Source organism: Sminthopsis crassicaudata, chromosome 5 (assembly GCF_048593235.1).
Source record: "Sminthopsis crassicaudata isolate SCR6 chromosome 5, ASM4859323v1, whole genome shotgun sequence".
Classification (NCBI taxonomy): domain Eukaryota; kingdom Metazoa; phylum Chordata; class Mammalia; order Dasyuromorphia; family Dasyuridae; genus Sminthopsis; species Sminthopsis crassicaudata.
In genome coordinates this window covers 139,655,626-139,682,235 of record NC_133621.1, presented here as the reverse complement: position 1 = coordinate 139,682,235, position 26,610 = coordinate 139,655,626, and positions in this window count along the sequence as shown.

Below are 26,610 nucleotides of genomic sequence, written 5' to 3'. Positions count from 1 at the left end.
AGGTGTGTTTCCTGTAAACAACATATAGTAGGATTCTGACTTTTAATCCAGTCTGCTAACTGCTTCCTCTTTATGAGGCAGTTTGCCCCATTCACATTTATGGTTAGAAGGACTAATTCTATATTGCTTGCCATCCTATTAACCCCTGCTTATGCTTTTCCCCTTTCCTTCCCTTTTACCCTCCTATCCAGTATTAAACTGGTAAACACCACTTGCTTTTCACAGCCCTCCCTTTTTAGGATCCCTCCCCGACCTTAAAGATCCTCCCCTTATTTTACCCCTTTTCCTCGAAATTACTGTATCCCCTTCCCCTTAGCTTACTCCTTCCCTTTCACTTTTCAATGAAGTGGAAGAAGTTTCACCATAAATCGAATATGTCTATTGATACACGCTATGTTCATCTCCCTCCTTTCTTTCTCTCAGATATAATAGGTTACCTTTGCCTCTTCATGAGATGTAGTACCACCACTTTATACTTTTTTATGATATAATCTCCTTTCCACCTCTAGTTTCTAAGACAAATTGTACATATGTTCTTTACATATTTTTTTGACAGAAGTATAGTTCTCAAGATTTCTTTTTACCTTTTTTAGAAGTCTCTTGAGTTCTGTATTTGAAGATCAAACCTCTTATGTAGGTCTGGTTTTTTCATCAAAAATAGATGGAATTCATTTATTTCGTTAAATGTCCATCTTCTTCCCTGGAAAACGATGCTCATTCTTGCTGGGTAAGTTATTCTTGGCTGCATACCAAGTTCCTTAGCCTTTCGGAATATCATGTTCCAGGCCCTGCGTTCTTTTAATGTGAATGCTGCTAGATCCTGTGTTATCCTTATTGTGGATCCTCCATATCTGAATTGTTTTTTTCTAGCAGCTTCCAATATCTTTTCCTTTGTCTGATGGTTCTTGAACTTGGCCACTATATTTCTTGGCGTTTTGATTTTAGGGTCCCTTTCAGTAGGTGATCGATGAATTTTCTCAATGTCTATTTTACCCTCTGTTTCCAAAACGTCTGGGCAGTTCTCTTTGATAATTTCCTCGAAAATGGTGTCCAAGCTCTTTTTTTCCTCCCATTTTTCAGGGAGTCCGATTATTCTCAAATCGTCTCTCCTGGATCTGTTTTCCAGGTCTGTTGTCTTTCTGGTAAGGTACTTGACAGTCTTTTCAATTGTTTCATTTCTCTGGTTTTGCTTGACTCCCTCTTGGTTTCTCCTTGAGTCATTCATTTCTACTTGTTCCAGTCTAATTTTCAATGATGTATTTTCTTCACTCACTTTTTTTATATCTCTTTGTAATTGTCCAATTGAGTTTTTATCTTCTATGGAATTTTTTTTCATTTTATCCATTTTATTTTTTAGAGAGCTGATTTCTTTTTCCAGCTCTCTAATCCTGTTTTCCTTGGAGTTGTTTACCTTTTCCAGCTCACTAATCCTGTTTTCCTTGGAGTTGTTTACCTTTTCCAGCTCACTAATCTTGTTTCTCAGTGATTTGATTTCTTTATCCATTCTGTCTTTGAATGCATGGGATGACTTCTCCAGGCTCTCTTGCCAAGCTTCCCTTTCCTTTTCCCATTTCTCTTCCAGCTCTCTTGTGAGAGCCTTTTTGATTTCCTCTATGAGGTTCTTTTGTATTGAGGAGCAGCTTATATCCCTCCCAGGGGATACATCTGGGGACATTCTGTTCCTAGTCTCCTCAGCATTTGAAGTCTGCTCCCTCTCCACACAGAAGCTGTCAATGGTTAGAGCCCTTTTGAATTTTTTGTTCATTTTGTCAGAGTAGGAATCAAAGAAAACAAACTGACAAGAGAAACAATTGGTCTGTTTTGCCGGGGATGGGGCTGGATGGTATTTATGGGCTTCCTCTACAGACTGGGGGTAGGGCAGCAGAGAGCCACTAACAGAACAGCAATGACTGTACTGAGTCTGCACTCTGAGGCTCTGAGAATGCACCCGAGTCAGTCCAGGTGGGGGTTGGGGGTGGCCGGGCTCTGAGAGACGCTGGCTTTCTGGGGTTTTAATCTTCACCTCCGGTGTTTACACCCTCTCTGCTGCTCCTGGCTTGCTGCCAAGACGGAGCATCCACACTGGGGCAAAAGCCCTTTCACAGAAACGGCAGAGATCACACCCCTCCCCCTCTGGTCTGAGCTGTGTGAGCTGCCTGTCTTGCTCTGGCTGTCTGCCCTCAGTCTGTGCCCAGTCTGATTGACCATCCCCTGAACAAATACAGACCTTTTCTGGCGACTTTCAAGGATGTCTTCTCTTGGTGATAATTTGTGGATTTCTTTCTGGGTCAAGCATTAAGTCAGAGGCTTGTCATGAAGTAAGTTCTGAGAGAAAACGAGGAGCTCAAGCAGCTATCTGCCTCCACGCTGCCATCTTGGCCGGAAGTCTATAAATGCTATTTTTAATGACAGATCCTATTTTATTTCACATATTAAAAAACAGAAAATTCCTGAAAGGAAATGGAACACAGATTTTAATTGAGGTGGGGGGAATCTTAAGAGGCAGATGAAAAACTAGTGGGTTTTCCAAAGGTAGGAGATTTTAGAACAATATCATAAAGAGGAAGAAAGAAAGTAACAGGACAATTGCTAACTTTCTATTTCAAAATATAAGCTTGAGATAAAAAGTAAATAGTGACTTCCTAATTACTAATGAGCCTACTAACAAGATAAATCTGTGGTCATAGCAGAGACATAGCAGAAAACTAACATAACAAAACATATAACTACTTACTACTAGTTATTAAATAAACTAATTAACAAATAATTATTAAAACATATAATATATACCAAAAATAAGTATACACTATTAGTGGTTTATGTATACTTAAAAATCCAAAGGAACCCAAGATACTTTTGCTAAAGATTATAATTCTTTTCTTGAATCCAACAAAGACATAGGTTGTGTTTTCTTCACTGCTGCTCATTAAATATAACAGATGGCAGAGGATAAAAATTGATGTGAGAAATGTAAAGTTGGCCCAGAAGTTGGTATCTGAGAACAAGATTTGAATTTCTGGTTAACAGATAAAAAATATGAGGATTACAGGCTTCTGGCTATGGATGGGGAGCATTTAACAATGACTGGCAATGTTTTTGTCTGGTGTTTTACAAATCTAATAAAAATGTAATCAAAATAGGAAAGGAGTTCATTGTATTCTCTAACTAGTTGTCCTATGCTCTTATCATTTCTCATGTAAGGTTTTTCTGAAGCTGCTCCTTTTCCTGTTGTTGCTGCCTCTAAGACTCATAGCTGGTATTGCTGCTGCATGTGCTTCTGGACTGCTAACATTACAGTATCATAGGAGGCCTTCCTTTGTACTTCCTTTTTTTTTTTTTTTTTTCTTTTTTCCTTTTTTTTTTCTGAGGGTGGGGTTAAGTGACTTGCCCAGGGTCCTTCGTACTTCCTAAGAGCTGTTATTTTAAAGTTTGAAGGGAGATCTCAATGATTTTTTTCTACCCTGCCAACTGAGTTCTACTTCCCTTTTTCATCTTTTTCAATTAAGAAAAAAAAATCTCAGTTTAAAGAAACTGAGAAACTTCTGAGTTATGGTTTAAAAATGTAATGGAGCAGTTGCATTTGAAAGGGAGAAAGGCAGCTGAAGAACAATAATGCTTCAGATACAAGAAAGGTAGTAGTTCTTCAAGGGTCCTTACCCAGAATCAGGGTCCTTACCTGGTTAAAGACAAGAACACAGATCAAGAGAATGGCCATACTTTTTACCAGATCACTTCATCTTGGAATCATCGGAAACTTTCAAATCACTAGGAGTAACTTCAAATCACCAGGAATAACTTCGAAAAATGAACAGAAAAAGTCTCAAGGTTAGACAACACCTTCCCTTAATAGCAAGTGAGCAGAGTCCACCTTCACATAAAGATCAATGTCAAGAAATAGAGTGCTATTGTAAAAGGGAAGATTAAGACATAAACTAAGAAAAAGACGATGATATCAAAACAGCTATAGTTTTAAATGAAATAAAATGCAAATTGGATCCAAGTCCAACATGTGTTCTTAGAAGAGCTTAAAATGATCTGAGAGTTTGAAGATATCACTATAAGTTACTATTCCAATTCATACAAAAGAAATATTACCATTAATCTATATCTACTTATGTGACTTTCTATGCACATGTAGAAATATATGGGTACACAACATATATAGATATATATATCTGCATTATATATGTATGTATATGTATATGTACATATACATATACATATACATATACATATATAGATATAGATATAGATATAGATATAGATATAGATATATAAGAAACATAACATCCATGCACACATAAATATGTGTGTTTCTATACTTATACCAAACTACAATCCAGCTACTACTTAAAAATCTTCAATAAGAAATAATTCTCTCCAAATTTTAAGAGAAGTTAATTCTACTTTTGCACAGCTATAATTGTTAGATTTTTAATTTGATTCTTCATTAAATAAAAAAATCTAATTGGTCTTCATGTGAAAGTCTTGAATATTTGAACATGGGTATCATATTCCCCATGATATTTCTTTTTTGATTAAACATGCTTTGTATTACACAAGTTAAAGGTCCTTTTTTAGTTGTATTCTTTTGAGCACTTTTCAGCTTATCAATGACAAGATGAACAGTATCATGATAATTCTTTTTTTTTAAGCATCTTAAGTATGAAGATTTATTTATTTTTTATTTTAATAGCTATTTATTTCAAGATATATGCATGGGTAATTTATCAGCATTGACAATTGCAAAACCTTTTGTTCCAATTTTTCCCCTCCTTCCCCCCATCCACTCATCCAGATGGCAGGTTGATCAATACATGTTAAATATGTTAAAAACACTACAAAGAGGGCTGCCACAAACATTCTTGCACATACAAGTCCCTTTTTCTTTTTTAAGATCTCTTTGGGATATAAGCCCAGTAATAGCACTGCTGTGTGCACAGTTTGATAACTTATTCAGCATAGTTCCAAATCGCTCTCCAGAATGGCTGAATATATTCACAATTCCACTAACAATATATCAGTATCCTATTTTCCCACATCCCCTCCAACATTGTGCATTATCTTTCCCTGTCATTCTAGCCAATCTGACAGGTGTGTAATGGTATCTCAGAATAGTCTTAATTTGCATTTCTCTGATCAATAATGACTTGGAGTATCTTTTCATAAGCTAGAAATAGTTTCAATTTCTTCATCTGAGAATTATTTGTTCATACCTTTTGACCATTTGTCAATTAGAGAATGACTGGATTTCTTGTAAATTAGAGCCAATTCTCTATATATTATGGAAATAAAGCCTTTATCAGAACTTTGACTGTAAAAAAAAAAAAAAAAAAAGGTTTCCCCAGTTTATTGCTTCCCTTCTTGTCTGCATTAATTTTGTTTGTACAAAAACTTTTCAATTTGGTATAATCAAAACTTCTATTTTGTTATCAATAATGATCTCTAGTTCTTTGTTCATAAATTCCTTCCTTTTCCACAGGTGTGAGAGGTAAACTATCCTATGGTTTTCTAATTTATTTATAATCTTATTCTTTATGCCTAGGTCATGAACCCATTTTGACCTTATCTTGGTGTCCAGTGTTAAATGTGGATCAATGCATAGTTTCTGCCATACTAATTTCCAATTTTCCCAGTACTTTTTGTCAAACAGTGAGTTCTTATCCCCAAATCTGGGGTCTTTGGATTTATCAAACACTAAATTATTAAAGTTATTGACTATTTTGTCCTTTCAACCTAACACTGATCAACTAGTCTATTTCTTAGCCAATAACAAATGATTTGGTAACTGCTGCTTTATAATATAATTTTAGATCTGGTACAGCTAGACTACCTTCATTTGGTTTTTATTTTTCATTAATTCCCTTGAAATTATTTTGTTTTTCCATATGAACTTTGTTGTTATTTTTTCTAGGTCATTAAAATAGTTTTTTGGGAGTCTGATTGGTATAGCACTAAATAAATAGATTAGTTTAGATAGTATTGTCATCTTTATTATATTTGTTCACCCGATCCAAGAGCATTTAATATTTTTCAAATTGGTCAGATCTGACTTTATTTGTGTGGAAAGTGTTTTGTAGTTTTGCTCATATAGTTCCTGATTCTCCCTTGGCAGATAGATTCCTAAATATTTTATACTAAGTAATTAATTTAAATGGAATTTCTCTTTGTAACTCTAACTGTTGGATTTTGTTAGTGATATATGAGAATGCTGATGTTATGTGGGTTTATTTTGTATCCTGCAACTTTGCTAAACGTGTGGATTATTTCTAATAGCGTTTTAGTAGAATTTCTGGGGTTCTCTAAGTATACCATCATATCATCAGCAAAGAGGGATAATTTGGTTTCCTCATTACCTACTCTAATTCCTTTAATCTCTTTCTTGACTCATTGCCAAAGCTAGCATTTCTAATGCAATATTGAATAGTAATGGTGATAGTGGACAACCTTAAAACAGAAAAAGCTGATCATTACCTTCAATTTCCTATGAATTGAATGCACTTTTGATTTTTCAACACATTGTGCTATTGTTACATGGCCATAAATATATTAAGGGAAATAAATCCAAAGTAAGGCACAATAGTAACATAAAAGGTCACCATGATATGAAAATAGTGATGTAATTATTATAGCCATTGAAGAAAAAGCCAAGATATAAGCTAAGGACTAGTGAACAGTTTTACATAAATTCATTTAAATTTCTTGTATGTACATTTTAATGAAACATTCCTGTATTTGAAGAATAATTTTATGCTGCCAAATTAATTTAAATACTAAGTTCTTAATTAGGTTTTATTTTTAATATAATGTACATGTAATTTGTTAAGTTGTAGTCATGTCTAACATTTTGTAATTCCATTTAGAGTTTTCTTGGCAAAGAAATTGGAATATGTCATTTGCCTCTCTAGCTTTTTTTTATAGATAAGGAAACAGAGGCAAATGGGATTAAAATTGCTTATTAGAATTCACAAAGCTAGTAAATTTGTGAGACTGGATTAGAATTCAGGTCTTCCTCACTTTAGGCCCAGGATTCTATCCATTATGTACCCAGCTACTCATATATAAAATAAAAATTGTTATATAGACTTATGCCTGTATTCATGTAAGTTAAATTTGTGGTTTCTCCAAATGTTGACAGCATTTTGTTCACACTGCATATGATGTAATGAAATTGATGGTGGGCTTAACTGACATTAGTTAATAATTCCCACTCCTTTGTTTTCAGTTCATACTTGTCTAATCTCTTCTCTCCCTAATTCATGTATCTTAAATAAAATAGGTTTCCAGATCCAAAATCACTTAGAAATATGGCAATGATCTCTTTGGAGGATCTTTCACAATTTTAACAATTTCCACCATTGCTCCATTTTGCCAGACTATTTCTGTTTACTAATCATGATCCAAATGAACAAAAAAATTGACTTTGGTTTTATTAGCTAAAATTTTAAAAAGAGAAAGGATTCACTCAACCAAGTTGAATGCTTAAGATTATTTAATAACTGTTAACGAGACCATTTCAATGCATAAATCTAGAATACCATTTATCAACCTAATGAAAAGAAATATTATTATCCTGCAATTTCTTTTCTGATATTGATTTGTGGTGCCCCAAGACCATTTTAAAAATGATCTGTATAGTCCTTATCTGTCATGGAAACAAATTCATTCCTTGGGTGGCTGAGCAACATGAGGGGAAATAAATTTCTCAGAAATGTATCCCCTGAAGGTTGCTATCCATTATTGTTACAAGTTTGCAATGGAAATGGCTTTATTGCTATGTAGAGAATATGATAAAATTTAAAGCCTTGTGAAAGATGCATTAGAAAAACAAATATAATATATGTAATATATTGCCAACAATATATTGCCAGATTTGATACATTTATTTATTCAGACAATGTTTTGAGTATATCAAAGCAAATGTGGAGCAACTCAAATCAAAACGTTAATCCAAAGAGTAATAAAAATGAAAAATTGATGCCTGCATAGAACTTGGGAATTAAAGTATTCGCCCTTTTCCCCATATAAGGCACTTAGGGTTTCAGTTTTTATGGCAGGTATGAGCTTCATAAATCAAGATTCATTCAATCCATCTGTTTCATTTCATGTCACCCTTCTAGATGATTACTGGGCTGTGCTTTTGTATGGCTGTAAAGGCCTTTGACTCTTTGTCAAGAGGATGGGTCAGAAAGCAGAAGTTTTAAGAGAGCTTCAACTTAATTTTCTCAGTTTAATGTGAACCCAGGAACAATCAGGATAGTACATTTCAAAATAAGAACCTATTATTTCCCAATCTCTTGTTTATGTGGGCAACATTAACTAACTACCATAAGAAATAAGATATATTTTCACATTAAAATATATACGCACAGATTTTTTAAAAGATAGACAATTTATTAGTAATTTTTGTTTGAATCTCAAAATTATGTTAAAATAATTAATAATATAAAGAGACATTATGAGATCTTTAAAAAGTAATGCAACGTCAGCAAATAAAACAATGAAAATCTCCAAAGTGTTTTTGCACAAGCCAAAAATAACTCTATGTGATATAACTTTGCAGACTCCACTGAAATGTCAAACTGATTTTTCGAAGCATAGGTCTGACTGTCACCTCTCTATTTAATAAATTTCATTGGCTCTCTATTATATCCAGATCAAATATAAAGCCATCATTCATCTTTGAATGCCCTTATAACCTGTCCCTTTGCTACATTTACTTTTTTCATGGTGATTGTTTTATGGAAGAAAAATAAGCGTGATATACATTTGAAAATGGTCCTTAAAGGGTAAGTTTTAGAGGATGCACATTCAATCCCTTTTGGAAAAGACTGTTGTTCTTAGGTTTGCTTGTTCATTTTGGTTTTGCTTAAGTAATTAATAATTCATATGAATCTAGGCTTTCATGAAATAATTTATTTGAATATTTATGAAAAAGATGCTTGGCATCCTTCTCAACTCTGAACCAGGCACATTGACACCCTTGCTGGTCTTCACACATGACACTTTCCTTCATGCTTAGAAAATTTTTCTTCTTCATAAATAAAGATTCATTTAATCCATCTGTTTCATTTCATGTCACCCTTCCAGATCATTACTGGGCTGTGCTTTTGTATGGCTGCTTCCAGGCTTCCATCAAGTCTCAGCTAATGATTGACCTTCTACAAGAAGCCTTTCCCAGTCCTTTTTATTATTAGTGCCTTCTGTCCAAGTCTACCTCAAACCTACCATGCAAATACCTTGTTTAATTCTGATTATTTTCATGTTCTCTTCTCCATTAGACTATTAGCTCTTTGAGAACATTCATTATTTCCACCCCTCTTGGCCTCTGAATTTCTAACCCTTAGCTCAATTTCTGGCACATAGTAGGCACTTAACAAATTTTAGTTAACTATCTAAGAATGTAGCCAAGATTTTTGTCCCATTCTCCCAAATACATTACTAGAAATTTGCAGTCACTAAAATAATATATTGTGATTACATTCCTTAAACCTGTTCTATTATACTCCTGCTTTTGGCTAATAACTCCCTTTATTCTCAATGATGGAAAATAAATCTGAGGGGAAAAAATTCACCCTACAGAAGATTTGTTTAGATCTAGCTTTTTACTAATTGCCACATGTGCTGGAGAAGTCCTGTTCTATTATTGCTTTAAGGAGTAGAAGTAAATGTGATGTAATCTTAGAAATAGTATTTTGAAGGCAATACTAGAGGACATATGTTCTATCTCAGTCAGAAAAGTTTATTTTTATTTGTTTTTCCCCCTTAGGGATTAATAATTCATAGAAGTTTATGTCTTCACAAAATCACCAACTTGAATATTTTGTGAAAATATTTTGTATCCATATCTTCAACAGAAACAAAAATATTTAAAATTGAGGGGAAAATTTGTTCACAATATAAAGCTATGAATTGAAAATGAGATTTTAAAGCACAGGTCTGATCATGTGGATTTCCTATTGCCTTTAGGGTAAAATACAAAATGTTCTATCTAGCATTCAAAAACTTCACAGCCTTACCCCTTCCACCTGTCCAGTCTTCTTATACCTTACTCTGCCATATACCATCCTCCTCAGTCTTTGTTCCCAACAATTTCTCTGATTATCCCCCATGTTTGGAAATTTCTTTGACTTTAACCCAGTCTGTTAACTACTTCCTTGGCTTCTTTAAGTCTCAATTAAAATCCTAACTTCTACAAGAAACCTTCTCCAGCCCTTCTTAATACCAGTGCCTTCTTTACATACACACATGCATGCACACACACACACATATATCTTGTTTTGTACATATTGAATAATGTATCTCCAACTGGATTGTAAACTTCTTGAGAGGAGGTACTATATTTTGTATGTTTTTTTATATCTTCAGTGCTTAGCATAGTCCCTGGCATATTGGTTGGTTGTTGTCCTTTGTTTTTCAAAGTAGAAAAAAATGATATCACTATGTTAGATTCAAGTTATGATATGTTTTTTGATAAGTGGCTACATAAGATCTTGGGATGCTCTGCCAAAGATTGGACACAAATAGTCCCTATGAATATTTGGGATGGATTCTCTAACTTTGCACATCGTACGTTTCTTCTGAGCTACTTCAATTCTGCTTTGCTCAGAGAGTACAATGCCTTTTCCAGTGAGAGCATACCATGTGTCAGTGTCAGTATCTCCCATATCATACAATCAATTCTAAAGTTATTGAGAGTGTCCTTTTATTGCTTTTTCTGATCACTTTTTGAATACTTTTCCTGTGTGAGTTCTCCATTATATAATTATTGTGGGGTAAGCATACATTTGACATTCAAACAATGTGGCCAGCCCAATGAAACTATGCTTTTTGTAGTAGAGTTGGAATGCTTCACAGTTAAATTTTAAAAAGGACTCAATGTCTGGTATCTTATTCTGCCAGGGGATCTTCAGAATCTTTCCTGGACAATTCAAATGGAATTGATTTGGTTTCCTGGCATGAAGCTGGCATGCTATCCAGGTATACAACAATGAGGTCAGCACAACAATTCTGTAGATGTATGTATGTATGTATGTATGTATGTATGTATGTATGTATGTAGATGTATGGTAGTAAGTCTAATACTTCTCTCTCACACTTTCCTTTGGAGCTTCCCCAACACTGAGATAGTTTCATCATTTGTTGTAACTGATTGTTCCACATATGATTAGTGTAATGCTGACTGATGAAGGACCTATGTCTTGGTGTTAATTGTTAGGCCAAAATTAGCACAAACCACAGAGAATTGTTCCATACTTTGTGATATCTCAGCTTCAGAGGTTGCACTGAGTATAGTCATCTGCAAACAAAAAGGTCATGTAGCAGCATTCCCTCTTCTTTAGTTTTGGCTCATAGCCTTTTCAAGTTGAAGAATTTACCATCAGTGCAGTAGCTGACTTCGATTCCATGTTTGTCCTCACTAAAGGCAATTGACAACATGACTGAAAACATCATGCTAAAAAGCATGGGAACAAACACGTTCCTTGTTTCACAATTTCACTCCATTGGTGACTGGGAAAGCTCGAGAGCATCAGTCATTGTTCAGAACTCAGGCAAACATTCCATCATGGAATTGATGTACTGTGCTAATGAACTTCTCTGGGCAACCAAATTTTGACATAATTTTCCATAAACCTTCATGAATAACAATCTCCAAGACCTTGGTCAGATATACAATATTATATGCAGACCTCTGTTCTGCTCCTGGCATTTTTCCTGGAGTTGTTGGACAGAAAACACCTTATCGACTGATAAACCCTTTCTGAAGCTACACTGCTCTCATGCAGATATACTTTTTCCAAGTGAAGGATCAGCCTATTAAGAACAAGAATCTTGACAGCAATGACTAGGAGAGAGACCACTCTCAGTGCTTAGGGCAGTGCCTGGCAAACAGGTGTTTAAAAACATATTTATTGATTGATTAGTGGTCATATGACTGAGTTATGAATAAGTTGTAAGACTGAAAAATAGCCTAGATTTTTCAAAATATTTGAAGTTCTTTAAAATTTCTTGTTTTGCTTACATAACTATATCATTTCTTTGTAGATGTTTTGTTAGTCAGATCCTATGGCTAGTAGAAAAATTTCAAGTGGATGGTAGGTTGAGCTGAATGATTTCAACCCCTTTTATCAGGTAATGCATCTTTGGCCATCTTAATGACTACCAAAACATTGATTGCTCTTTTATTTCACTTTCAAAATGCATTCTGAATAAAAAAAAGTCAGAATTATAAAGCTAGAAGGAATCATCAAAATTTTCCACTAAAGTATTTTGGAAGATGAAAACCTGCTTTGCAAGACCCCCTTTAAAGAATGCCTATAACCTCATTATCATGTCCTCTAAATATGATAACTAAAAATATCAATATTTTCCAAAAAAAACTAAACTTAATTTTTTCTTTAAGTCTTTACCTTCAACAATGCAGATTGAAAAGCTTCCATGCTTTTTCATGCTCTATGAGTCTTGTGTTTTCCTATAAATCCTCTAGAAATGATTTAAGCTTTTATCTTGTTCATTTGTCTTAGTACTATTATACCACTTAAGCTGTCCATATTTTTTCTATCCTTGTTTTGTTTACACCTGGCCCACCTTCTTTTCCACATCATAAATTGTATTCTATATGCTGATTCTTGAATACAAATTGTCACTGGAAGCATAATTCAGGCAGTCTTCATCTAGCAATCACATTTCCTGAGTCTTTTAGATTATTTGCAATTTAAATTCTTCTGAGATAGTGATATACCATGATTTTTATAGTTATGCAGCATCATTGGGAGAAGATTGTTATTAAATAAAGAAAGATGTGGACTTTTACAGCCTGATGGAATTGTGAAATAGTGTTTCTTTATGTTAGAAAAGTAGCATAATGATCTGGAAAGATCACTAGAGGAGCACTCTAGACATTTTTTTCCTAGTACTAGCTTGACTGTGACTTTGAGTAGGTGACTTCATTTTTCAAGGCCTTAGATTCCTCATATATAAAGTGGTATGGAGTGGATTTATACAAAAGTCTCTTCTGGGTCTATATGTCCATCATCTGATGTTTTTGAAAGGCACTAGGGTTTTAATATTCAATTTTTCTATAGGAATTGATAATAACTGGGAAATCAAGGGGCCAAAGAAACTGGGTAAACCTATTTTGATGGAATTTTCATTATATTTGATGAAAATGAAAATGTAGGAAAATGACTGCTGTTAATCATCCCATTTTTTAAAAAAAAGACATTAGTTTGCAATGAAATTTTATAAGTTGAATGGAATACACCACTATTGTTTTAAAAAGTTCCTGAAGAAATTTAGTCCCCAAAGTTCTCCTTATAAGCAATGGACTGAATTATCAAAGTGAACACCATACAAGGAAAGGGAAGAGAGTTCTCTGGTTATAATTCGTTTAACCATCTGCTACATCAGTTAGATAGAATAGTGTTGTATAAAAGTAGACATATGGTCTTAAAAAGTCTTCCAGTGACATTTAAATAATGATAATGGCCTCTAAATGTTTTCATGAAGGATAAAATTATTGCTCATGAATATTCCAATTTTGGCTTTTTCAAAGAAATTACAACAAATAGATTATAGATATTCTAGGTCACCGCATTAATGATTCAAGAACCTGAGATTTTATATGCATAGATAGGAACTCCCTTCACTAAAACTACTCAGAGCCAATCTTAGATTCTAAGAAACTGGTCATACAGCTAATAATTGTCAGAAGCAAGATTCAAATTGAAATTCTTCTGCTTCAAAGGTCAGTCCTCTATCTAGTACCACCATTATATCATATTACTTAATATGTTATATTAATAAAAGTCCAGAAGAGGAAAAGTATCTCACCTTCCAACATTGTTGTTGTTCAGTCATTTTTCAGTTGTGTCTGACTTGTTGTAATCCCATTTAACATTTTCTTGGCAAAGCTAATGGGAGTACTCTGTTATTCACTTCTCCAGCTTATTTTACAGATGAAGAAACTGAGGCAAATAGGGTAAAGGGTCACATAGCTATTGAATATCTGAAGTTGGATTTGAACTCTTAAAGATGAGATTTCCTGCTTCCAGGCTCAATGCTATCTAGCTGCCCACATTCTATTATAGTGATTTTAAATCCCATTCTTCTACCATAATTTAATTATTAATGGAATTCAGAAAAGCTGATATTAATGATAATATTTTCTACTTCTTTCAGTACAATTTTTCCTTTGCTTGTTTCCTTCATCCTTAATATCTTCCTCTTGCCACATGCTATTTTCAGCTTTCAACAACTGAAGCCTGAAACTGTTGCTACATCATTGTCCTTCCCTGGGTGAAGTGTCTTGCTAGATATTACATTTTGAACTAGTAAGAACTAATGTAGTCTTTTAGGTTAATGACCTTGATTTGCCAAAGCACGCATATTAAAAGGCATATTGCTTGCCTTTACTCTAGCATACTCTAGTATGCTCCTGAAAGATGAAGAATATTGAGCATATAGGTTTATAGAGTCTGGAAAAAGGATTTAATTTTCAGTTACAGAAAATGAGTTGTTTTTGTGATGAACACTTTTTAATTATTTTAACCTAATTGCATTTGGAAAAAAAATAGCTATTTGATCCTATAATTATTACTGTGAGATCTTTCTTTATCATATTAAAGAGCACATCAATTACATAGTAGGTTATGACAAAACACTATTTCCAAGAAAGTCTGTTTAGTAATATATTATGAAGTGAGCTGAAATGTGGTCCATTTAGATGAAAGTAGACCTATGATGAGGGAATAGACCTATGATGGGGGAATTAAAAGTATTCAGGATAGCTAGTCTTTTATGAAATTTTTATCATTGTGCTTTAGGATACTGACCAGGGACTATTAGCTCAACTTTATGGAACATATGACTAATGAGGCTGGGTGGTTTTGTTTTTATGTAAGTCCATTTACATAATAGTGAAATAGAATGGGGTTTGGCATAATGTAGTGAAAGGAATACTGAATTAGCAACCAGGGAGTATGAATTTAATTCTTTTTATTTATTTATTTTTTTATCAGCTATTTGAACTTGATCATCATTTGTCAAGGGCTACAAATGAGCAGATGCAAGGTAACATGGCATGTGAGGCTGATTACCAATTGGACAATTCTCTCTTACCACATATTTGGAGGATGACCTCCCCAACTATTGTGTGCTGACTGATCAGGAGGTGTTGACAAAGAAGGGGAAGTGAGATCAGTGGGTGGAGTAGGAGAAGGAGATTGATTCATTCTCCTGGTGGTGGAGAGAGAAGAAGGAGGTGTGATTGCAAAAGACCAAGAATAAAGACTTTTGCTTACCCTGACTCCTGCTGATTCTAAGAGATCCAGGGTCACAACAATCATTTAACTTTTTTGGGGATTCATTTTTCTCATCTGTAAAATGGAAACTCTTTGGATAATTTCTAAATTTCCTGACCAATTCTAAATCTCAGAAATATACCTATTTTCAGTTAATAGCATCTTAAAGTGATCTCATTTGTTTTGGCCATTTATATTTTAATTGATAGATATTATTTAATTCTAAGTTAATAATTTTTAGAGTAACTTATAATGTTATTATTATTGCTTCTTAGGACCTTAGGATACGGATTTTGAGTTATATCTTACTTAGAGATTAAAGATAATTGATTTCAACCTCCCTATTTTTTTCAGTTGAGAACTGAGATCTAGAGAGGTAAAATAATTTGCTGAAAGTTATACAGGTAATAAGTGACAGAGCCAATATTAAAACTCAGGCTCTCTGGTTCTATTGACAACATTTTATTTACATATGGTACTACTTTCTAAGGTGCTTGCTCCTAACCTATTATGTTTATCTCAGAAGAACTGGGCAATGAGGCCTCAATCCTGAGACTCTGCCTGTCAATCTTCTGGCTTGTTGAGCCTGCTTCTGACAATGTGAGATGGAGGGAGGGATCCTTTCTCTGCCTTACTTAGCATGCATTGTTATCCTAACATTTGATAAAAAAAAAAAAAAAAAAAAAAAAACAAACCTTTTAATTTGTTTCTGAGCTGGAATGAATATGCATACAAAATGTAGAAACAGTTGAAATTGCTATTCCCTCATGAGGAGAAAGAAATACCATATCAATCACATGGGGAAGCTCTTCCCATCTGGTAGCCACTGGTTATTTCTTCTCCTCTTTGCTATATGTATTCTTTCATAAACTTAGCCAAATTATTATTTGAGACAAAAGGGATTAGGTTATGACCATGCTATGCTTTGAAAGTTTGGAAGAATCACCAATGGTTCAATAAGTAGAACATATGGTAGCATCTGACGGTAGCTATAGCAGCCAACCTTAGTGAGAACTCAAACCTAGTAATGAATGGATCTGGAAGTCAAAACTGACAGAACACAAAACACTGTATTTCTAAAAAAAAGAGAATGAGTTATCCTAGTCTATGTTATGGGGAGAATGTTTATGGCACCTTGTTTAGATTTGGCTGCATTGCCTCAGCAATAAAGGATGTAGAGGAAAGTTTACTGTAGGTTTTAGATATGGTATATTAGTCCTTGTTTTCTCTACTCAGCATAACTTTTACAAAATTAAACAAACAAACAACAACAACAATAATACCACCACCCTATTGTTAATTGTTAAATGATGTGGCAAAAAATAACTAGTCATGGAGGAATCTGAGGAAATATGATCTAGATAAATGATATTGCAGAGTTAAAATAACACCTTAGATAGAAATCATGTTTTTAGTTTTAGAAAGGCACCCTCAAATCCTCAGGGAGAAGTAGCCAGCTGAGCTAAGGAAACCTGATCTATTGGTTTGAGTGTGAACTGGAATGGGAGACCTGATTGCATATTATATGACATTCATGAATTTATCATAGATTATATGACTCTCTCATAAGTTTTCAGCTCTAGATTGGACCTAATAGATCATCAAGTAAAACTTCCTTGTTTTATAGATGAAACTGTAGCCCAGAAAAGTTAAGATACTTGCCCAGGGCTATGCAGATAATGTCAGAGGTAGGATTTGAACACAGGGAAGGCCTCTGAGTAAGTCTTAGTGATTTTTTTTTCCCCTTTTTTGTAGCCTGCCCTTTAGCAGTCCAATGAATTGTATATGTACCTCATATTAAGAAGTTTAATTCATTAAATTAAATGCATTAAAATATAACATTTCCACACATAGACAGGACTACAAATGAAACAAATTATGGTGAAAAAAAAAGTTAATTTTTTTCAGACAAGTTCATGAACTCCCTTAACTGAGGTAAAGAACTGCTGCCAGTCTAGAGCCAGTATTTTTTCCATTTACTTTTTCTTGTCAGTATCTTGACTTTTATGGTTACCATTTCTATTTCAATGTTGTTCTTCAGTAATTTCAGTCATGTTTGCCTCTTTATGACCCTCATTGGGGTTTTCTGGTCAAAGATACTGGAATAGTTTACCATTTTCTTCTTTAGCTCATCTTACAGATGAGGAAACTTGAGGCAAACACAATTAAGTGGCTGGTCCAAGATCACACAGCAAATAAGTCAGATTTGAATTTAGGAAGATGAGTCTTCCTGACTCCAGGCTCAGCACTTGTGACACCACCTAGTTTCCCCTTCTATTTAAATATGTCAGTAATGTATACCTAATTAGCACCTATGTAACTAGACTAACTTGTATTTTATTTGAACTTTTCAACATTTGAAATATTAAGGCTTGATTTAGAAGTGCTATCATTTGAACATTCTATTTGAGTCTGAAAAACTCTGACTTGTGCATTTTTTATGAAAAACAAATGTGTCAAAATGCAGCATTTAATGTCATCATCATGTAACATTTTAGAAAGAATTAATCTACATTTTTACAATCCAGAGAGCTGGCTATTTAGAGAACAGAGATTCTTTTGGTGGTGGTAACATAATAGATACCTAGGCAGGGGAGAATTCTGAAAAGGCAGAGGAGATAATAATAGTTAAAATACACCTACTTTGTTTCTAAGGATAGTCCTGGTGAATTAATATAACAATCTACCTTGATTTCAATGAATGAGAAGAGTTACTTTGCTGAAGGCCAAGGATTTATTGCTCATGGCAAACAACTAATATAAAAATGAAAAAAAAAGAAGCTTAAAAGAATCAATGACTCCAAATTTCAGCAGACCATTCTATTGGGAAAACTTTCTTTTGGCCGTGACAATTGTATTTTAATGGAAAATAGAGTAGCAATTTTCATGAAAATGTATTTAACAGAGCTCTCATCAAATGCTACAGATTTTATACTAATAGGCTGTCAAGGGAAAAAATAGAAATTTTCTAACATTTTAAGTTGCAAAATTGAAGCTCTGTAGTAATAGTAATTTTCTTTTCCTTTAAGGAAATGTGAACTGTTATTGTTTTGTGGGGAGGCAATTTCTATTCACATTAGTGGTGTGAGACTTTAAGTTAAGTCAAGACATGAATAACAATGATTTTTTTCTAAGACTTCTAGGTTTTAGTGAAGAATTTACATTTCACAAAAAATCTAAATTTTGATTATTGTAAGTACTGTATTGTAGATATTAGAAAGCTGTAAATATAACAGAAGCTTCTATTTGAAGGCAGTCAAATAGACTTTGGATTCTAAACACATTTGAATGACTTGATCATTTACATTTTAATGTTGTATACCCTATTCCCAATCATGGAAAGACAGTCAATAAAATATGATTATATAATTCATATGCCTACTAAGTCAAGAAAGTGACAAATAATAACACAATTGATGCTTCTTGAGGGCAGAGCTATTATTTCAATTTGTCTGTGTATCTTTAGATCTTAGCAGATTTTTACAAAAGGATCATTGATTTCAATTTAATCCAGAGAGAAAAACAAATATCAAACGTCAAAATTCTTTGTGTAGTATTCTATAGCCAAAAATGTAGGGTGTCTACAATATGTAAGGATGTGGGAAAACTCTATTTGTACTTTAACAAGAAAAATATCAATAGGAACTGAAATATATAAGATATCTGGAAGAATTTATTTCTTTATGATGCAGAGAATAGAACACTTTAATAAGTGTACATTCTGACTTGTCTATCAAAGGCATCTAATGAATGGCTTCTGGATGCAGATGTTTCTAGAATCAATTTTTAGATACAAGAGCGAAGTCATAGCAATACACAGATAGGGAAGAAAAGATAAGTAGAGATTATTGTTTGTTACAATTTATTTTATCTTCTTTTCCGCATCCTCTAACTAATCTCTACTTAACTTTGTCATTGCCACAAAAACTTGCTACCTGAATTTGGCAATGTTTGCAAATATACCAGAATATATAAATTCTTTTTTATAGTGTTTATTTACAAGGGGAAAAAAGAATATATGAAATCAATGATAATAGATAGGTGCAAGATAATTATAAGTACAAATACAAGAGAAACACTTATTCCCATTTTATGTTACTTAAACTTCCAATTTAATCTATTTGGATTTCCTTTGTGGTGTCCAGTTTGGTGGATGATCTTTTCTAGTGAATATGTGTAACACAACATTGATTCCCATATTACTATTTGCTATTTTATTTTTCCCAGTTACATGTAAAAATTTTTTAACATCAACAATTCTTTCAGAATTTTGAGTTCCAAATTCTCTCTATTTGAAGACAGACAATTTGATATATTATACATGTGTAGTCATGCAAAACATCTATATTAGTCACTTGTGAAAGAAAATACAACTCTTCCCTTCAAAATAAAACCCAAAGGGGAAAAAAAAAGCATGCTTTAATCTGCATTCAGACTAGATCAGTTCTTTCTCTGGAGGCAGATAAAACTTTTTATCATGAAGCCCTCAGAATTTTCTTACATTATTTTATTGCTGAGAATAGCTCAGCCTTTCATAGTGGATCATCATATAATATTGCTGTTAATGTATACAATGTTCAATGTTCTCCTAGTTATGCTTATTTCACCTTACACCAGTTGGTGTACTTTTTCCAGGTTTTTCTGAGGGCATTCTATTCACCTTTTCTATTAGCACAATAGTGTTTCATCAGGATCATATACCACAGTTTGTTCAGGAATTCTCAACTATTGGACATTCGTTTCCAATTCTTTATCATGACATAAAAAAAACAAAAAAAACAAAAAACAAAAAAAAAACACTGCTACAAATATTTTGAACATATAAATAATTTACTGTTTTGGATTATTTTTATCTCTTTGAGATTTCTAAGTCAGAGGACATATATGATTTTACAGTCCTTTGGGCATAATTCCAAATTTCTTTACAGAATGGTTGGATCAATTCACAACTCCACCAATAGGGCATTAGTGTCTCAGTTTTCCCATATCTCTTCCAACATTTGTGCTTTTCTTTTTCTGTCATATGAGCTAATCTTACAGTTATGGGTTGGTATCTCAGAATTATTTTAATTTGCATTTCTCTAAGTGATATAGATCATTTTCATATTACTATATACAGATGGCTTTGATTTCTTCTGACAATTGCCTGTTCATATTTTTTTGACTATTTATCAATTGAGAAATTACTTGTATTCTTATAAATTTGACTTAATTCTCCATATATTTGAGAATTGAGACCTTTTTCTGAGAAATTTATTTTTATATTTTTACAAATTTTATTTATTTTTATATTTTTTCACAGTTTTGATTACTGTGAATTTCCCTTCATACTATTTTCCCATTTATCCTACTGACTGCCTCCCATGATTTGTCCTTCCTTTCTTAAAGCCTCCAGCCCCCTGCTTTATCTTTCCCTCCTACTTTTATGCAAGATAAGAAATATTTCTATATCCAGCTGTATGTGTATATTATTTCTTCTTTGAGCCAGTTCTAATGAGAGTAAAGTTCAAACATACCTACCACTCCCATATTCTACATTGTAAAAACTCTTTTGTGTCTCTTTTATGTGAAATAATTTATAATGTGAAATTCTGACTTTTTTATATATCATCTTATCACATTCAAATCACATGCCCTCTGTCTATGTGTACTGCCTCTATAATGACAAAGTTTTTAGGTTATGCATAATAACTTCCTATGTAAGAATGTAAACAATTTAACCTGTTCAAATTCTTCATGATTTATCTTTCCTCTTTGTCTTTCTATGCTTCTCTTAAGTCTTATATTTGAAAGTCAAATTTTTTATTCAGCTCTGGTCTTTTTATCAGAAATGCTTGAGGGTCCTCCATTCAATGGATTGTCAATTTTTCCTCCAAAAGATCAATTTTGCTGGGTAGGTGATCCTTGGACATAATCCTATCTCCTTTGTTTTTAGCAATATCATATTCAAGCTCTTGGGCCCTTTAATACAGAAACTGCTAAATCTTGATTCCATGGTTATTGGAGATTTGTTCCATGATATTTGAATTGCTTCTTTCTGACTGCTTGCAATACAATATTTTCTCCTTAACTTTATTGCTTTGAAAGTTGGCTATAATATTCTTGATAGTTATCATTTTGAGATCTCTTTCAAGAGGTTATTTGTGATTTCTTTCAAGGTCTATTTTACTCTCTTATTCTAGAATATCAGGGCAACTAGTTTTCCTTGATAATTTTTTGAAATGTGATGTTACTTTCTAAAGCCATGGATTTTAGGTAATGCAATAATTCTTAAATTGTCTCTCCTCAATCTATTTTCTGGTTATTTTTCTGGTGAGATATTTCAGATTTTCTTCTTTTGATTTTTATTTCAATTGTTTCTTAATTTTTCATGAAGTGTTTAGCTTCCACTTGTCTAATTGTAATTTTTAAGGTAGTATTTTCTTCAATTAACTTTTTAATCTTTTTTTTCCATTTAGATATTTTTACTTCTAAGGAGATCTCTTCTTCAGTGAACTTTTATATCCTCTGTGCCCTCCTCAAACTTTTAAAGTTCTCTTTACTAAATATTTGTGCCCCTTTCACCATTTGGTCTATTTTGTCCTTTAAAACATTGTTTTCTTCAGTATATTTTTTGTCTCACCAACTTAGTGATTTTTTTTTCAGTCACTCATTTCTTTTTCCAATTTTTCCTCTCATTCTTTCTTATTTGAGTTTTAAATTCATGTTAAAGATTTTCCATGAATTCTTTTGAGGCCGGAAGTAAAAATCAGACTTTTCTTTAAGACTTCACATGTAGTAGTTCTGATTTTGTTGTCTTTTAAATTTGTATTTTGCCCTTCCCTATCACCATAGTAATTTTCTACAATTAGGTTCCTTCTTGTTGTTGTTATTTGTTCCTTTTTCCATCTGATTTTTAAATTTTGTATGAGAATTGGGCTCATCTCCTGGGTTGGAGGGAAAATTTCCTAAGCTTCCTTTTTGAAAATATAGCTATTTTCAGAACTAGTTCGGGGGGTCTATAAATGTTCAGTTCTTTCAAAGTAGTATTACCATTTTTATTATATTTGTTAAATCTAATATGTGTAAATATATTTATACAATTCTCTTAATGGACAAAAAAAAATCAGATCAAAAAGAAAGTAAATGAGTAAGAAAACAAAATGCAAGTGAACAACAACAAAAAGAGTGAGAATGTTGTGTTGTGATCCATATTCAGTTCAAATAGCTCTCTCTCTCTGGGTATAAATGGCTCTTTTCATCACAAGGTCATTGGAAGTGGCATCAATTATCTCATTGTTGGAAAGAGTCATGTTTATCACAACTGATCATCATATAATATTGCTGTTGTCATGTACAATGATCTCCTGGTTCTACTCATTTCACTTCACATCAGTTTATGTAAATCTCTCCAGGCCTCTCTAAAATTATCCTCCTCATTGTTTCTTATAGAACAATAGTATTCTATAACATTCATATGCCATTACTTATTCAACCAGTCTCCAACTGATAGGCATCCACTCAATTTCCAATTTCTTGCCACAGTAAAAAGGGCTACTACAAACCTTTTTGCATATGTGGGCCTCTTTCCTTCTTTTAAGAACTCTTTGGGATATAGGCTCAATAACAACATTGCTGGATCAAAGAACATGTATAGTTTGATAACTTTTTGAACATAATTCCATATTGCTCTCCAGAATGGCTGCCTCCATTCACAGTTCCACTAACAATGTGTTAGTGTCCCAATTTTTCCATATCCCCTCCAACATCCATCATTATCTTTTTCTGTCATCTTAGCCACTCTAAGAGGTATGCAGTGGTATCTCAGAGTTGTCTCAATTTTCATTTCTCTGATCAATAGTGATTTAGAGCACCATTTCAGTTGATTATAGATGGTTTTAACTTCTTAATCTGAAAATTCTGTTCATATCCTTTGATCATTTATTGATTGGAGAATGGCTTCAATTCTTATAAATTTGGGTCAATTCTCTATGTGTTTTAGAAATAAGGCCTTTATCAGAATCCTTGAATGTAAAATTGTTTCCCCAGTTTATTGCTTCCATACTAATATTGTTGGCATTCATTTTGTTGGTACAAAACCTTTTTTAACTTAATATAATTAAATTTTTCTATGTTGTGATCAATAACGATCTCCAGTTCTTCTTTGGTCATGAATTCCTTCCTCTTCCACAGATCTGAGTGGTAATCTATCCTATATTCTTTTAATTTGTTTATAACATCTTTATGCCTTTATGTCTAGATCATGAACCCATTTCAACCTTATCTTGGTATATGACATTAGTTGTGGGTCAGTGCCTAGTTTCTGCCATACTAGTTTCCAATTTTCCCAGCTATTTTTGTCAAATAGCAAGTTTTTATCCCAAAAGCTGGGGTCTTTCACTTTATCAAACATTAGATTGCTGTAGTTATTATTTTATCCTGCTATCCTAGCTTCACTGATCAACTAGTCTATTTTATTTTGATGACTGTTGCTTTATAATATAGTTTTAGGTCTGGCACAGCTAGGCCAGACATTGTTTTCCTTAATTACTTTGAAATTCTTGACCTTTTGTTTTTCCAGATGAACTTTGTTATTATTTTTTTCTGCATCTGTAAAATAAACTCTTGGGAATTTGATTGGTATGGCACTTAATAAGTAGATTAATTTAGGTAGTATTGTCATTTTTATTATATTCACTCAGCCTATGCATGAGCACTTGATGTTTTTCTAACTGATTAGATCTGACTTTATTTGTGTGCAAAGTATTTTGTATTTGTGTTCATATAATTGCTGATTTTCCCTTGGCAGATAGATCCCCAAATATTTTATACTATCTGACAGTTATTTTGAATGGAATTTCTTTTTGTATCTCTTGCTGCTGGGCTTTGTTGGTGATATATAAAAATGCAGATTATTTATGTGGATTTATTTTATATCATGCAACTTTGCTAAATTTGTGAATTGTTTCTAGTAGTATTTTTAATTGATTTTCTCTGCTTCTCTAAGTATGCCATAATAATTCTCTGTAAAGACTGATAATTTGGTTTCCTTGTGACCTACTCTAATTCCTCTAATGCCTTTTTCTTCTCTTATTGCCAAAGCTAAAACACAATATTGAATAGTAATGGTGATAATGGGCAACTTGGTTTCACCCCTGATCTTATTGGAAATGGTTGTAGTTTTAACCCATTACATATGATGCTTGGTGGTTTTAACTAGATTCAATTGATCATTTTAAGGAAAAGTCCATTTTTCCCTATACTCTCTAGTGTTTTTAATAGGAATGGGTGTTGGATATTATCAAATGCCTTTTCTGCATCTTTTGAAATAATCATATGATTTGGTTATTTGTATAGAGAATTATGCTAATAGTTTTCCCAATATTGAACTAGCACTGCATTCCTGGTACAAATCATACTTGGTCACAGTATATTTTTTGTAATCTTGTTGCTAATATTTATTTAAGATTTTTGCATCAATATTCATTAAAGAAATTGGACTATAATTTTCTTACTCTGTTTTCACCCTTCCTGGTTCAATTATCAACATCATATCTGTGTCATAAAATAAAATTTGGTAGCACTCCTTTCCCTATTTTTCAAATAATTTATATAGTATTGGAGTTAATTATTTGGTAGAATTCACATGTAAGTCCATCTGGTCCTGGAGATTTTTTCTTAAGGAGTTGAATAATAGCTTGTTCTATTTCTTTTCTTTTTTTCTTTTTTTTCTTTCTTTTTCTTTTTTTTTTTTTTTACAATTTAAATAATTTATTTCCTGTTCTGTTAACCTGGACAATCTATATTTTTGTAGATATCCTTCCATTTCACTTAGATTATCAAATTTATTGGCCTATAGTTGGCCAAAACAATTTCTAATTATTGCTCTATTAAAAGGACATCCTTTTAATGGAAAGTTCTACCTTTTTATTTTTTAGACAATTTTATTTTCTTCTTTCCTTTTTCCAATCTAATTAACTAAAGGTTTATCTATTTTGTTTTCTTTTCAAAAAACCAACTTTTAGTTTTATTTATTAATTCAATAGTTTTCTTATTTTCAAATTTATTAATCTTCCCTTTTATTTTCAGAATTTCAAATTTAGTAGTTAATTGAGAATTTTTAATTTGTTCTTTTTCTAGATTTTTTTAGTTGTAAGCCCAATGCATTTATGTTCTCTTTCTCTATTTTATTCAAGTAAACACCTAGAGATATAAAATTTCCCCTTATAATTGCTTTGGCTGCATTTCACAAATTTTGGTATGCTGTCTCATTATTGTCATTCTCTTGGATAAAGTTATTGATTGTATTTTGATTTGTTGTTTCATCCATTTATTTTTAAGGATTATATTAGCTCTATCTTTGCTTTTATTTGATCTGAGATCAGGATTGCTAACCCTGTTTTTTTATTTCACCTGAAACAACAGATTCTGCTGCAGCCCTTTACCTTCACTCTGTATATATCACTGCTTTAAGTGTGTTTCTTTTAAACAACGTATTGTAGGATTCTGGTTTTTAATCCAATCTGATATATGCTTCCATTTTATTGGAGAATTCATCCTATTCACATTCCCAGTTAAAATAACTAATTCTGTATTTTCTGTCATCTCATTTATCCTAAGTTATGTTTTTCTCTTTCCTTTCTCTTTCCCTCCTCAGAATTTTGCTTTTGATGACCACCTCCCTCAAACAGCCCTTCCCCATTCAAAGTCCCTCCCACTTTAAAAGCCCTTCCCCCCTTTTGCACCTTTCTGCTAATATTTCTGTTTTCTTTTTTATTCCTCTTTCCCTTTCTTTTCCTCTTTCCCCTTCCACTTTCCTATAAGGTGATACAAGTTTCTCTGTGAAAAAAAAAAAAAAAAGTCTAATATTCTTTCTTTGAGCCAAAGCTGATGAGAGTTAGATTCATACAATCCTCTTCCCCCTCCCTCAGTTATAATAGGTCTTCTTTGTCTCTTCATGAGATGTAATTTCCCTTATTTTTATTTCCTTTTTCCTCTTTTTCCAATACTCTCCCCTTTCCACCTCTAGTTTCTTTTTCATATTATCATAATAAAATCAAGTTATACCTGGTCTCTCTAAGTATATCCATAACAGAAATATAGTTCTTAAAAGTTCTTTCCTTTTTACCTTTTTATGCTTTCCTTGAGTTATGTTTGGAGATTAATTAATTTTTTTGTTTAGTTCTTGCCTTTTCATTAGAAATAAATGAAATTTACCTTTATCGTTGAGTGTCCATCTTCTTCCCTGAAAAATAATGCTCATTTTAGCTGGATAGTCTACTTTGGCTGTAATCCAAGTTCCTTTGCCTTTCAGACTATCAGATTCCAG